Raw genomic sequence first — 14,648 nt, 5'->3', positions numbered from 1 at the left:
AAGGTTTCTTAGGTGATGACTCATCCTGTTTCTTCTTCTTCCCTTTGTTTTGCTTCTTCTTGCTTCCTGGTTGTTTGGTTTCTTTGCCCTTATCTGTCGATACAACATTTACTTCCGAAGCAAGAATTTCGTCTTTTGCATTTTGATTCGAAGCCTTACTGGCTTTCTTGGATGCAGCCTTTGTCGGTTTCGAGTTTGTCGTGCCAATCACGCCATCGCCGGCATGAGAGTCATTGTTTGATTTAGGAGGAGGAGGAATTGAAAATTCCGGTCTAGGGGCGTCAGGTATCTTGTCGTAGAGCGTGCAGGACTGGGTATAGACCAAATCCAGATACTGCGCACGAGCGATAACTTACTCTTCTATTACGAATCCCCCCTTGGCCACATCTTCCGTAATGGTAGGAAGTAATGACTTTATAAACCATTCAGCTAACAGCTGATCGGGAACGTATGTTTTCACCATCCTACGACGACGTCGCCACTCATGTATATGATCAGATATGTGAGTGGCCGTTGTTTGTTTAAAGTTGGTGAGGATTTCTGTTCCCGTTTCATACCTTATAGGTAATTGAAAATGGGTTAAAAAGGTAGTGGCTAGGGCGCTGAAATTGTCGAACGAAGCTCTAGGTAATTCAATATACCATTTAGCCGCCGGACCCGTTAACGTCCTCTGAAAGAGGCGAAGCCTTATCGAATCATCATTTAAGGTGTTCGACGAACACCATAGATGAAATGTCATCATGTGATTCGATGGATCTTCACCCGGATTTCCATTAAATTTAGGAATGTCTGATGGAAGTTTGTGTGGAATCGCTGGCCACCAAGGGGCGTAAGCAATTGGATCGTTTGTTAACCGATGTAAATCCGGTAGCTCTAGAGTCGCCACGAATGGTAACTGTTGGTTCAGGTTAGGTGAAGCATACCCAGGATACGATGGGATTGCCTGAGCAGTTGGTCTTTGCATACCGGAATAATGCAGCTGATGCTGGTATGACTGGTAAGGTTGGTGTACAAGACCATTGTAAAATGGTTGATTTTGACCGTTTTGAATATACGGTTGTCCATTGTTCGCAAAGATCCGCTGTTCAGGACCTTGGTATACCTGTTGGAATTGTGGTTGTTGGTATTGCACCAGCCACGGTTGTGAAGCCACGTGTTGTTGTGATATACTAACCGTTGGACCAAGGTGTGGGGTAATTGTACCCATTTGAACCTGTGTCACCCCACTAGTTGGCGATTGCGGTTGAGTCGTAGGGTCAAGGGGCTGTTGCATTACAACCTGAGAAACCTGAGGTTGGCATACAACAGGCATCGCTTGAACTTGCGACACTGTCACGATAGCTGGTGTAGTTGGGATGTTCGACATAGGTACACATTGTTGCATTGAATATACAATCCTTGGTTGTTGAGGTAGCATATGTACCCAACCACTTGAAGCAATTCCAGTGTAACCTGAACTTTGTTGTAAACTCCCATATGGATAACCTCCCGGAGGGGGTAATGAAAAGGCATACTGCCCCCCATATGGTGGTGATCCGGAATTGAAGGGGATTTTTTGCCCTTGGGGACCGGATTGCCCAGATTCACCTCCAAATGGATCAATTTGTTGAGTTTCAACATAAGAGTTGCCGGGTATTATTCCGGAGGAACAAGCGGGAACAGACCATACTATTGTAATTGCCCTTGACTGGGCTCCTTCTTGCGGTTGAGAGCTAGTCGGGACAGATGGTATGCCTGCGAACATTGTCGGAGTGATGGCAGGGAGTTCTGCTGTCGCTGTGGCAGGTGCCACAGTCCTAGATGTTGACGGTCGTTCAGACATTTGTAGTCTATCCAAGAGATTCCCTAGCGATTCTACAGGAACTTCCGTTGGTGGTGGACTAACTTCTGATGAAGGATATAGAGTGACCCCGACTCCAAAGTGAGTTGGAGTACTTGCAGGAGGATCTTCTATAATCTCTTCAATCGCAATCAGACCAGGTGGAAGGGGAAGACCGTCAGGTCCGTAAAATATTTCTGGTGCCGAAGAAGGGGTTGACTCGACAGCGACAGATGTTGGAAGAGTAAGACTCTCCGGACCGGTTACTGGTGGAACTGGTTCGGTAACACAAGTGTTTACTCTCGAACTAGGATCAGTATCACTGTCCCTCTGTGGCTGTTAAACTTCTTCTGTAGAGGCAGGGATTCCAGAAATGTTTGGAGTAATCGGAACCTCCGATGTCGTCGGAACACTTGTTCTAACTTTAAGAGGAGATTTGGAACCGGTTAAACGAGTTCGCTTTGTCCGTACTGGCTTCGATTCCGGAGACAAAGACGGTTGACTCGTAAGCCTCCGCGAATGACGGGGTTTCAATTGACTTTCTTCCACGATTGCAGATTACTCAGTCAACTAAAATAAACAGGGGAAGTATGTTTTCTGAATTGAATGAATTTTAGACGCTTTTAGACACAACTTGCTTTTTCAGTTTTAAAGAGTCGAGAAAAAGCAAAAGATGACTCTAGTCTCCTTCGATGTTTTAACGAGCCTGAAGTGACAAATGCTCGGATGGACTTTTTCTGTTATAGAGTCTGAAAAAGGCCAAAAGGAACTGCTCTGGAGATCTAGGCAGAGGGTGTGCCAAACCAATCACAAAACTGCAGAATACGTTTTACGGTACGGCAGTCAATCTTCCCGAATGCTGTGTTTGGTGCATTACGATCAGTAGGGCGGTCGACACGACTTCCTAAGGATAAAGGTTTAAGCCTATAGGGGTCTCCCAATATATACGCGACGGTACGTGGGAGCACAATCCGTACTGGCACTTTTGGTCCCTCAGGAGGAATCACCCACCATCAGCGAGGCCAACAGATACCAGGTTTTACGACGTCGGAACACGTCTCTAGCCTAGACCTCTATGTTGTGCGTTATGTTACAAAGCGTTATTAAGTTCATTAAGTTTATTTTATGTTGATCTTTCTTAGAAGTTTACCTTTATAGGTTCACCATGTGATGTAGATACAACTTCCTAAATGCAATCTAAAAGATGATAAGCAGCTTTTATCTCTTTTTTAATCAATGAAAATCCTAGCTACAAAGGGAAAAGAAAGACACCATCTTTTCTCAGAGAGAAATCAGCACACTCTAAATGCACTTTTCCTAAATCAAGCATGCAAACTATCAAGATGCAAATGCACAATGCAGGTGTTTTTTTTCCGCTTTCTTAATATGGATGCCTAAAAAGAAAGCTTTTTGCACAACTTTGAATTTGCTTTTAAATGACTAACATAAACAAGTTTACTTTTTCGAAATAAGAAAGGGTAGAAGAGATTACAACACTTTACAACTTTCGAAATGAACACTTGTTTTGACACTTAAAAGAGACAAACTCAAACCAAAAGCAAAAATGAATGCATAATCAATCTGTAAACAGCCAATGAACTCTCTCCTAAGATCACACTCAACAGATCTTAATCAAGGGCTACAGGTCGACTATTTCACTCTTGCAGAAGGAGACTGCAAATGACGCCACAAACACATAAAAACACTCACAGTCTTTTGTACAAAAGGAGGCGGAATCAGAGCAGAGAAAAGTGGTTATTAGAGAGGTACCTATGCTGGTTATAGGCTGTAGAAAACAGAAATCAAAACAAGGCAAAACAGAGCAGAGAACCCCAGCTGCACAAGGCAAAACTGGATCAGCGCACCTGTATAGAAGGGAAACTGAATTTCAGCGCAGGTAGCCTTCACGGGAACTACGTTGAAATGCAAAGTCTCTTCACAGAGCCTGCGCTGAAGAAACAAGAGCTTGTTTCTCTGGGTTCTGGGTCACGGTTTGCTGATTAATCTACGGTTTCAGGCCAAATCAAAGCAACAAACAAGGTACAATCAAAGGGATGCTTTGAGGAAGGGCTAAGATCTATCACAAAGGATCATCAAATCATTTGTGAGTCCATCATTTAGATCATAGACAAATCCAGTGATTGGATCAAAGCAGCAGTTGTCTACTTTGCATCTGAGAATAGCAGATGCAGTTCGATTGCTACTCTTCAGTCTATGAATCAAACAATGATAGAAGCACAAATAAAATGACTAAACAGATTTCCCCAGTGGAGTCGCCAATCTGTTGTGGGGAAAAATGCCTATGCAGGACGATCCTATCCACCTAAGGTGTGACAGTGCCTTAGCAACAGACAAGAGCAGCTATCCTAATATCTTTCCTTTATGAAATGAGAATAGAGAGAGATAGATGGACTAACCGGTGTCTTTCGTTTGTCCCTCGATCCAGATCCTCTCCTCTTTGAGAGCTCCCAGCTACTCGCCTTCTCGCTCGCCCAGCTTCAACGGGTTCCTGCAAGATCACAAGAAGGGGACACTACAAAGACATAGATTCATATTCATAACTAGTTCAGGATTAGAAGTAAACTAAATACATCAATGCAATCATACATCAAGAATAAATCAGCATATAGGAGAAACCAAGATAGCTTTATTGATGAATAACAAGGTTCAGGAGGAGATACAACCCATAGAGTTCCAATCCAGCATCTCACTCCCAGCAAATGAAATTCCTATCTTCACCTTCCCTCAAAGCATTAAGCACCCAATGATCTCAAACTCAAACCAGCAGCAATTCTTTGCAATAACCAAATCCCAGCCCCTAGATCTCATGGAGAAGAGATCTATATATAGATGTTTAGAGTGAAGATGGGTCAGCTTGTGACCTGACTAGTGTCCTCTTTCTCTGTCAGTTCTTACTTCCACTTGGAGGCTAAGAGCCTCTTACTCATCAGTTAGTCGAACTCATCAAGGCAAGTGTCATGGAGGAATCTTCTGGAAGCTTCCACAGTCTTGACACCTTTCACAAGATACCCTGACATTTGTCATTTCCTGCTCAGCGCACCCTGGTAGTGCTTCTACCTGCGTTGCAATGCAGGTAGCTAGTGTAACCTCTGCATTTCAGCACAGGCAGGTATTAGAGCTTCTGAATTGATCCTGAATTGACTTGTTTTTGAGCAGTTTCTGGTGGAGAACTTTTGTGAATTGCTGTGGTTTGCTGGCCTTGTTCCTCTAGGAGTAGGAACAACATGTTTAGGGACTTTCGATCCCTTAGATTATGGACATTTCATGCTTATAGCTGCAAGGCACAAAAATGTCTATAACAAAAGGAGAAGACTGAAAAGAAAGATGCTCCACTCAAAGAGGTAGAGAAAACTATAGCCTTTAACTTAGAGAATGAGATTGCTAAGTTAAAAGTGTCAATACCTTTGACTGAATTAATGAAGAATAGCAGCTATAAAGGCCAAGTGTCAAAGATTTTGAATATAGATCCGTTATCTGATATGGTTAATGTGGAGGATGCCAACCTGAACTTATCTTTGGTCTGGCATTAGAAGTTCAATCTGAGGACAGTGATGTAGCTCCTTTTTACATCAGCCTTAGATTGCATGATTATGTTTTGCACAACGCAATGTTTGATTCAGGAGCATCTCATAATCTGATGCCAAAGGCAATTATGGAAAAATTGGGTTTAGACATCACTCACAAGTACCATGATATTTATTCCTTTGATTCTGGTAGGGTCAGATGTATTGGTCTCATTAAAGATTTGGTTGTCACTTTAGATCAGATTCCAGCAAAGAATGTTCTCATGGATGTGGTTGTGGCTGACATTCCCCCTAGATTTGGCATGCTTCTATCTAGATCGTGGGGCACAAAACTCAAAGGGACATTGTAGTTAGATTTCTCCTATGCCACTATTCCCGTGTTTGGTCAGTTGAGGAAATTATATCAGGAGAAAAAGATGAAGTATATGATCACAAGCAAGGAGAAACCTTTGAATCATCCAATCAATTATGTACATATAGATTTAGAATCTTTTGTTCTTTATTCTGATAGTTTTAATGATGTAAATAGTCAATTAGTTGAAGTTGAAGATATTCTAGAGATCATAGAAAATTTCAGAGCCGTACTTGATCAAGAGAGACAAAGGCTTGATAGTACCACTGAATAGTCAACATTCCGCCAGTAGCAAAAAATGAATGGATAGCAACCAAAAGTAGAAAAGCAGGCTAAATTTCAGAATTTTGAAGACAAAGTCGGTTTGTGGAGTATGGACTTTGATGGAGTAGTAGGTAAGGATGGTGCGAGAATTGGTATTTGGATACGCGGCCCTGTTTTCCTACCAAATAAAGTCCCGAGTAATGTTAGAGTTTGTTCATATAAATTGGCTTTTGATTGTTCCAATAATGAAGCTGAATATGAGGCTTTAATTGTTGGTTTGAAAATCCCCAAGAAGTTAAATTCAAAAAGAATTTCAGTTTATGGCGACTCCGAATTAGTAATCAAGCAAGTCAAGGGTGAATACCAAGCCAAACATCCTCGAATGCGGGCTTACCAGAATGCAGTTTTAGATATTCTGAAATTATTTCCAGATTATACTTTGACATGTGTCCCTTGTGTACAAAATGTTATTGAAGATTCCCTTGCTACAGCTGCAAGTAATTTAAAGATTCCGATGAATTCAAACAATAAGTTTGAAATTCATGTGAAACATCGCCCAGTTGTCCCTAATAATCAAAGATATTGGCAAGTGTTTCAATATGACAAAGAGATTGAATAATTTATGCAAAATGAAGGCAAATACAAAGATACCTCTATCGATGGTGAGCAAGATGATGGCGAACCAGATATGGAGGTAAATCAGATGGAAGTTTTGCAGCTGAAGGGCAATGTCATTCTTAAAGGCCTAATACCTTTAGAGGAGTTGTTTGATCAATATGATGTGGCCCGAAAACCAAGTTTGGCGCCAACCGAAAAGGGAGTTGAGGATGTGAATACTGGAACAACAGAAAGTCAAAAGATGGTGAAGTTGGCAAAGGCATTGCCTCCTCAGGTAAAGGCAAAATACATTAGTTTATTGTCTTCATTTTCTGATGTATTTACATGGGACTATACAGATTTGAAGGAGTATGATAAGAGTATAATTCAGCATATCATTCCGATTAAGCCAAACCAGAAGCCATTTCGTCAAAAGTTGCGAAGGATAATTCCAAAGTTGATGGCATCAATAGAGAAAGAGGTGAATCGATTGTACAAAGCTGGTATAATCGTTCCTATAAGATTTTCAGATTGGATCTCTAACTTGGTGCCCGTGCGGAAGAAGATAGGTGAGATTAGATTATGCATTGTTTTCAGAAATTTGAATAAGGTGTCCTTAAAATATAATTATCCATTGTAAAAAATGGACCACATACTCCAAAGAGTTGTTGGGGCATCTCATATGTCACTGCTCGATGGGTATTCCAGCTATAATAAAATTTTGGTCCATGAGGATGACAGGGACAAAACAACATTCACCACTCCGTGGGGGACTTTCCATTATGCCAAGATGCCATTCAGATTAAAGACTGTTGGTGCAAATTTTCAGTGGGCTATGGATATCGCCTTTGCAAATGAGAAAGATGTATTTTTAGTAGTTTACCTTGATGATTTGATAGTTTTTTCCAATTCAGATGAGGAGCTTCTTTACCATCTGAAAATTGTCTTTCAGTGTTGCAGAAAATATGGCATATTTCTCAATCCCAAAAAGAGCTTGTTTGCCATGGATGAGGGAAAGCTTCTCGGTCACATAATATCCGAGGAAGGCATCCACATTGATCTTGCTCGAGTAGAAGCTATTCAAAAAATTGATTTTCCTCGTAGTAAGAAAGAAATCCAAGCATTTAACGGTAATATGAACTTCTTACATCATTTTGTGCCAAATCTAGCTGAACATCTGAGGGAGATTACAAATATGTTGAAGAAGGATAGTGTGGTCAAGTGGACTGAAGAAGCCATGAAGTCTTTCAACCTGGTAAAGTTGGCTCTTTCTTCAGCTCCGATTTTAATCAACCCGTATTATTCCAAGGATTTCATATTGTTCTCATTTGCTTTCGATCATACTATGGCAACAGTGCTAATGTAGAAAAGGGATCAGCTTGAAAAGCCAATTGCCTTTTTCAACAAAACAATAAGAGATGCAACCTTAAAGCATAACATTATTGAAAAGAAATCTCTTGCCTTGGTAAAATCATTGAAAGATTTCCAGGTATATATTCTGCATTCTCATACTTGCTTATGTCCCACGCAGTTGTTAAATATGTCTTAGTACAAACAGATCCGGAAGGGAGACGAGGCAAATGGATCGTAGCTTTGCTAGAATATGACTTCGAGATAAAGCCAACAAAGCTAATCAAGGGCCAGGGTCTAGCGAAATAATGTTAGTGTCGGTATCTTCATCCCTCCATCAGTGATCAAAATTCTCTTTTTGCATGCATTTTAGGTGTCTCATCCTATCAGCTGCATTCCATTAGGTCATGGATCAACTGATGGTAGTGGTTCATTATCAAATTTCCCTCATGATCTTTACCTACTGGCCTATTTTCATAAGTTCAGGTCATTTACAGTCATCTTTTGTCATTACATTTGCAAAAGCCATTTTTAGGGTTTTAGGTCTCATTAGGTCTAGGGTTTACCACCATAGTAATGTAAAAGCTCAATCATGGTCAGCAGGCACATGAGGGGGTCTAATAATATCTCAAGATCAAAATTTCAATAATGAGATACTCAATAAGTGATTTTTTCCACAAAACCCTGTTTTGAGGTGAAACAGAGTTTTTATGTTCTATGTATAAAAATTTCAAGTAATTTTAATTTTCCTATATGTAATAAGTTTAGAATTGCTGCCCTTGGTCACCTTGCCAACTCCAGCCACTGCAAGCAAAAACACAAGCATCAAAGCATCAATTTGTCAATGATTAAGAAATGTCAATTTCAATGGAAAAATAGAGTTCAAAACCAAAAGTGACTTTAACATTAGAAAAGTGGGTTTGAGATGAGTGAAAAATTAAAGCCTTTCATATTTAAAGTGAAAAGGGTCCTCTTGGTAATTTCATTATGCAAATTTACTCTTCGAGCACCAAAATTGTGGTTTGGGGGTCAAAGAAGCAAAAACCCCTATTTTCAAGGCAACTTGGCCTGGTGCTGCGCATTAGAGGTAGTGCACTGCACATCAGGTAGGCGTTGCGCATTAGAGACATAACTGTAATGTAAAATTGAACTGGCGCTGCACATCAGGAGGGCACTGCGCATTGGGCTCAGTGTGCTGCGCATCAGTCCAATTTGCTCCAAATCATCCCAAATCGTGCCAAATTGCTCAACAAACCTCAAAATTTGCTACATTTTCCCTCTACAAGTAAGTACTCATCCTCCTAAGGTTGAAATTGAAATCACATTGGTGTTTTCCATAGATCTTGCATGTGAAGAATGAAACCCTAGTTTCTCTCCATTGTTTGCCATCCAATTGTGCAATTTTCATCCCACCTTCACAAAAACTTCATCAAACCTATTTTCACTCTTTATTTACCCTAATACACTTCATTCATCTCATTTTCCCATACCCCACTCCCCTAAAGCAATTATTTCCCTCACCAAACCCTAAATCCCTCACTAAACCCTAATTTCCCAAAATCATTTCCTTCACTCCCCAACTTCATCTCCCAAGAGTAAAATCTCTTCATACTCATCACTATTGTCCTCTTTTATCACCATTTTTCATCATACCTTCATTTCATCATTTTCCCTAAAACAAGCACAATGGCAAGAAACAGTGACTCAAGCTATGAGCAAGAAACACAAAGTGACAGTTCAGGAGATAGAAATTTACAGCCTAGGAGACCTCACAAGGGTGGGAAGATCATCAGAGAGGAGCCTATTAGTATTGCTGAACTTCTTACTTGTCCTCCCTCCATTACTTGTTTCAGATACCAATCTTGCTTTGAGTTTTGTGAGATGGTAGAGAGGGTTAAGTATCATCATGAATTGGCTAGGCAATTTGTCATCAACATGGAGGACAATATGGTACAGCTTGCTGGCATCAACTTCACTCTTTCACCAACCATTATTGCAGAAGCAACTAAGATGCCAGATGTGGGGGAAAGATGGAATAAGAGACAAAATATCAGCAAACAAAACTATGAACCCTACATTAAAGCTAGATATCATAGCCAATTGGGCAGGGTGTTTCCTTTCAAGTTTTTGGAGGACCGGTATGTGCCATTAATGAAACTCATCATTAAATACTTCACATGTGAGGGAAGGTTCTCCCGAATCTATGCTTATCATATCAGGTTGCTTATGCATTTTACTAGGGTTAAAATGATGAGCATACCATACTTCATTTGCAAAAACATAGAGAGGATGACTGTAATTGCAAAGAGGAAACCCTACCCATAGCAGCTCAATAGCATATATCACTTTGTTGTCATCAAAATTGTTGTTTTGCATCAGTTGACTCAGTTGGGAGTACCATGGGCAACCTTAATTGCTAATGAGATTTTCAAGGGACCTCAAATGTTTGCAGAACCTCAAGAGGAAGCTGGACCTTCCGGGCAACAAAGAGAGCATGAAAGCAAAACTAAAGAGGCTCACATTCCTGTGTTTATCACTTATGAAAAGGGGACAAGAAGACATTTTTCAGCTGCAAAACGAGTATTATCTCCACCAGGGGTGGAAGGGGTCTCATTCTCTTCACCGGACAACAGGAAAATGTTATCTTCACCCAGGGTGAAAGGGGCTTTTCCTTCTTCTTCAGCAGAGCAGGTACAGGATAGAGGAAAGAAACCATTGCATGATGAAGGGCCTTTTGAAGGTCAAGAGAGAGACTTTGTTTTGATTCAAGAGGAGGATACTGATTTGATCTCCCAAAACTCAAGGCTCGAGGAGGTCATTAGAGAAAAAGAAGCTGATATCCATGCCTTATCCATCAACCTTGACAGGGCTAAGTGGATTATTAAATACCTTGAGCAAAAAAACAAGCAATTGGAGGATAAACATATGATCATGGAGCTGCAAACTATGAGGGAAAACTGATAGATGGCAAAAAGGAGGAAAGTCAAGCTGACTCCACTAGAGCAAGAAATAGAGGCTGACCGAGAATCATGGTTGGAAAGAGTGAATTTCCACCTTGAGAAGCTTCTTGAAAAGGCTAATAAGGAGAAGAAAATGTTGCGACACATGGCCTATCACTATTTGGCCCAGAACAAAATTTGTAAGGCAAGAATAAGAAGACTAAAAGCCAAGCTAGGGAGAGCCTTAAAGGCCAAAAAGGAGCAAGACAAACTTAGAATCTTGGCTGAAGCTTCCTTGGCTCAGAAAAGTAGTTGATCAGCTGGCCTCATGCCAATTTTGAAGAAGTTTGGAGAACTTTTTGTCATTTTCAAATTTTTAATTGCAATACACAGGGATTTTCCTCTGATGTGTAGCGCCACTAGCGCTGCGCATTGAGCTGGTAAGGAATTTTGAGGAATGGCTTATATTTTTGGATTTTTCATGAAAAAATATGAAAACCTAGAAAATTTCATGAATTTTGGAGGATTTTTGGGTCACCAAAAGGGTAAAAAACACCTCAAAATTGCCCTTTCTGCCACTTTTTGGACCCACAGGAAGCAGTGTTGGGAGAACTGATTTTTGGAGGGGCAAATGGACACAAAATTCAAAAATTCCACTTGTCCTAGAAAGTAGATAGATATGCCTTTCCAACAAGATAGATTGGAGAAAATTTTGTGAAGGGGAAGGCTTCAAAATTTAGTTGGGAAAAGGCACTGCGCATCAGGCACAATTTGCTCAATTTTGCCCAAAACTCAAAATTTTCGCCTAGTTTTTTCTCAGTTTGACTTTTTCTCTCTCATGGTCAAACTCATGATGTAAATTGATGTAAATTAATGTACTTTGATGTAAAAATGATGAAAATTGACTCAAGGAGGTAGATACATCATGTATAGGTGGTTTTGAACTGAATGAATCAGTTTCCATAGTTTTAGAGGCAAGTTGTTCCACTGCCTATTTTTCAGTTCCTAGTTTAGATCTAGTTGAAACAACTCCTAGACTCATGGATTCGACCCCTAAAAGCTATCATGGGTGGTTTGTTGCCTATATCTTGTACTTTCTTAGTCATTTTTCAAGGTTGGACTCTTGTGAAGGCTTTGAGCATTATTGTACATTCATCTCTGCAGTTTGGTAAGGAAATAGACCAGGGTTTGCAGCATTTTGTGGAATTCTTGTGGAAAGGTGATTTAGTATTGTTTTTCCTTCTATGATTTAAGTTATCATGTGTTTATGTGTACCATTATCTCTCTCTTTTCTGCTTAACTAAATGAATCAAGGATAAAGGTAGAAATCATTGATGTTGCAGTGCTCTACCTAGGGTTTGTTTAGCTTTACATGTTTTCTACTGTTTGAAGAGGACTCATGACACTTTCATGCCCTCTCCACCCCCTCACTAGTCTTAAGACTCTCCATTTCACTTAATTTCAAAGTACTAAAGCATTTTCCTACCTCGCCCCACAGAAACCTTTGCAAGACTGAGTCCATTCCCCGGACCCAAAACTGCCTTTCACTTTTGATCCAGCAAACCAACATAAAACTCAATCAAACTCCTCTGAGCATATACGTAGCCTAAAATTAGTCTTTACACCAGTCATCTCAAGTCTCATTTACTATATTTTCCTAAGATTGACAAGGAGAGAGCCCTCTCCCGACCTGGTAGGGCTAGCTACCAGGTTAAGCGTGGTTTGATGTTACCCTAGAACTGCCTTTCTTAGCCTGAGGTAGATTTAGAACATAAAAACAACAATGGGGTTAGATTTTATCTCATTTGTAATCATTTTGTAAATCTTATTAAATCACATGATGAATTCCTCCACATGTTCAAAAGGTTTTATTCTTAATCGCAAAAAACTTGGTGAGTTAGTATTGGAAATCTTTCTTCTTTCCCTACTGGAAACACAATTTTATTTCTAAATCATTCCATTAGTGTAGTGAGTTAGCAGGAAGAGTGATAAACCATTTTGGTGCATCTCCTTCCAGGATTTGTACGACAAATCTCATAAACATGTCTTCATCTTCCACCATCAATGTAATAACCCCTCGTTGATTTTCCATGTAAATAAAATAAGAACAAGGTCATAGGACACATATTCAAGCTGAATGGTGGGAAAAACACTTTAATGGGAATCACTGATTGTTTATTTACGAATATCTAAATTGGAAAATACAAGGAGGCAATAAAGGGAACTTATTTATGAAAATAAAGGATAATAGGAGAAAAGGAAGGTGAAGAGACACAAATTTGCATGCAAGGGAAACTAGAGGAAAAAATGAAGGAAAACGTATTAAAATGAGACATCAATAATAAAAAGGAATCAAAGAATCAACTACTAGCTTTTTGCCAGTTTTGAGTTGAGCTATCCTTTCATTCTCTGAATCTCTCGTACTCTTGCATACTTGGAGAATTCTTGAAGAATTCTTGGAGCACTCTAGCATTCACTTAGATTGGATAAATAAAGCAAAGGAAAGAAATGGAGTGCAAGGAGATAGTTGGATTGTCAACTATAGTTGGATTATTTTGTCGGTAATAGGTTGCATGTATTAGTTCCTCGCTGATTTTTTGATGTATAATATATGCATGTGGTTATTTGCTTATGTGTTGTCATTGACATGTAGATTTTCCTAGATTGATAGTGGTTTCAGCCTTGCCTTGCCGTTTCCTAGATAACCATAGTGTAGTGGGTTTCCCACTTGTTTTTTAGATTGGTTCTTAGGCTCCCTATGGATGTGGGTTGGAACAAACTCTCTAGAGCCCTATAACAACTTGGGTTGAGTTACTAGTTCCTGGAGCCTACAAGTTGGTACAAGAACTCTAGAGCCCTATGGTTTGAGCTACTAATCCCTAGAGCCATGGGTTTGAAAAAATGATCTAGATCCCTCATTAGTTGTGCATTGAGTTACTAGTTCCTAGAGCCCTAGACAACTTAGGTAGAGACCAATCTAGTTGATGTTAGTGATTTATGGACTGTATAGGTGAAATCACTTTGCTTGAGGGTTGAGGTGCTCTGGCCTCCAGAATCTCTAGTTGGTTTTGTTTTGGTTTAACCCTTACGATCCTACATTAATTATTGGAATATGGCGCAAGGATGATTGGCTGAGCGAGATTTAGTTTAGCCCAATCTATGTTAATCCACATCCTAATCACCTATACCCTGATGTTGTAGCCTGATCATCCACATCGTGATCACCTATACCCTATTGTTGGAACCTGTGTTGAAGCTACTGGAACTTGTCATCTAGATGTCCTACCTACAAGATTCTCTCCTATAATTCTATCCCATAATAACTCACTATTGCAATGTGATTCAACTATAATCTTCTACTAAGAGCATCTGCAACCCCGTTCTCCTTTCCCTTGATATACTTGATCTCAAAGTCAAACTCATTGAGAGTATCCAACCACCTAGCTTGTCTGGAATTTAAATTAGGTTGATCAAATAAGTACTTCAACCCACTATTCTCACTCATCAAAATGAACCTCCTACCAAGAAGATAATGTCTCCACATCTTCAAGGCATGGATGATAGCTTCCAACTCAAGATCTTGAGTAACATAGTTTTTCTCGTGCTTATTCAACTTCCTTTACTCATAGCATACTACATATCCTTCCTGCATTAAGACTCCACCAAGTCATCTCTTGCAAGCATTTGTACATACCATGAACTCTTTGTCAGGATCTACAATATTTAAAATTGGAGAATTTGCAAGCAAATACTTCAATTTCTCAAAACTAGTTGCACACTCC

At 39.9% G+C, this 14,648-nt stretch overlaps 1 protein-coding gene and 1 pseudogene across 1 annotated transcript in view; both read left to right on the top strand.

Annotated features, from left to right (window-relative positions):
• LOC149213409 (disease resistance protein Roq1-like) overlaps positions 1 to 14,648 on the top strand; it is a 349,663-nt gene that overhangs the window by 320,503 nt on the left and 14,512 nt on the right. The gene's annotated exons all lie outside the window — the stretch shown is intronic.
• Positions 6,669 to 14,648, top strand: part of LOC149213408 (putative methyltransferase PMT21) — a 141,487-nt pseudogene continuing 133,507 nt past the window's right edge.

Source organism: Pinus tabuliformis, chromosome 1_1 (genome assembly GCF_031772625.1).
Source record: "Pinus tabuliformis cultivar Carrire ecotype Pingquan chromosome 1_1, CPIR1, whole genome shotgun sequence".
In the NCBI taxonomy this organism is placed as follows: domain Eukaryota; kingdom Viridiplantae; phylum Streptophyta; class Pinopsida; order Pinales; family Pinaceae; genus Pinus; species Pinus tabuliformis.
The sequence above is the reverse complement of the archived record's forward strand: the minus strand, read 5'-3'. Positions and strand labels throughout refer to the sequence as shown.